Source organism: Cryptomeria japonica, chromosome 4 (genome assembly GCF_030272615.1).
Source record: "Cryptomeria japonica chromosome 4, Sugi_1.0, whole genome shotgun sequence".
Taxonomy (NCBI): Eukaryota; Viridiplantae; Streptophyta; class Pinopsida; order Cupressales; family Cupressaceae; genus Cryptomeria; species Cryptomeria japonica.
The window spans coordinates 73,950,278-73,950,797 of NC_081408.1; the positions used below are offsets into that span (position 1 = coordinate 73,950,278).

General features: G+C 36.7%; 1 non-coding gene across 1 annotated transcript; it reads right to left on the reverse strand.

The window, feature by feature from the left end:
* Positions 1-243: 243 nt before the first annotated feature.
* TRNAW-CCA (transfer RNA tryptophan (anticodon CCA)) lies at positions 244-315 on the reverse strand. Its single transcript has one exon. It is a non-coding gene; the product is annotated as a tRNA-Trp (tRNA).
* Between the last annotated feature and the right edge of the window lie 205 nt (positions 316-520).

Below are 520 nucleotides of genomic sequence, written 5' to 3' on the forward strand. Positions count from 1 at the left end.
ACCTATAATTTTCCAAGGCAATCGCACACACTACAAACCAAACATCCTACAGAAAAACAGGAACTAATAACAAATGATATCACTTAGCTTGCGAGAGGTACGGGGATCAATACCCCGCATCTCCATTGTATATACCACTTTTCTCAACTTTCCAATTTCGTTGTTCAATTGAAATCCGTCAGGCAACTGTCTTTTTAAACTCACAAGAGAAAAAACTTTTCAAAATCACAAAGATAAGAGGAATGAACCCGACGTGAATCAAACACGCAACCTTCTGATCTGGAGTCAGACGCACTACCATTGCGCCACGGATCCTGCTGCTGTGATTTTGAGTTTTATTTTATGAAACTGGTGATGGTGAATTCGTTGTTACAACTACACGAACTTGCAAATAATAAACATAGTCTGTGACTTGTATTTTATACGTTATTCATATAATCTTCTACAGTAAACATGGGTTTTCGATTTTGGTGATGCCATGTCAAAGTCTGACAAATATTTAATGGCAATAATAAAAAGT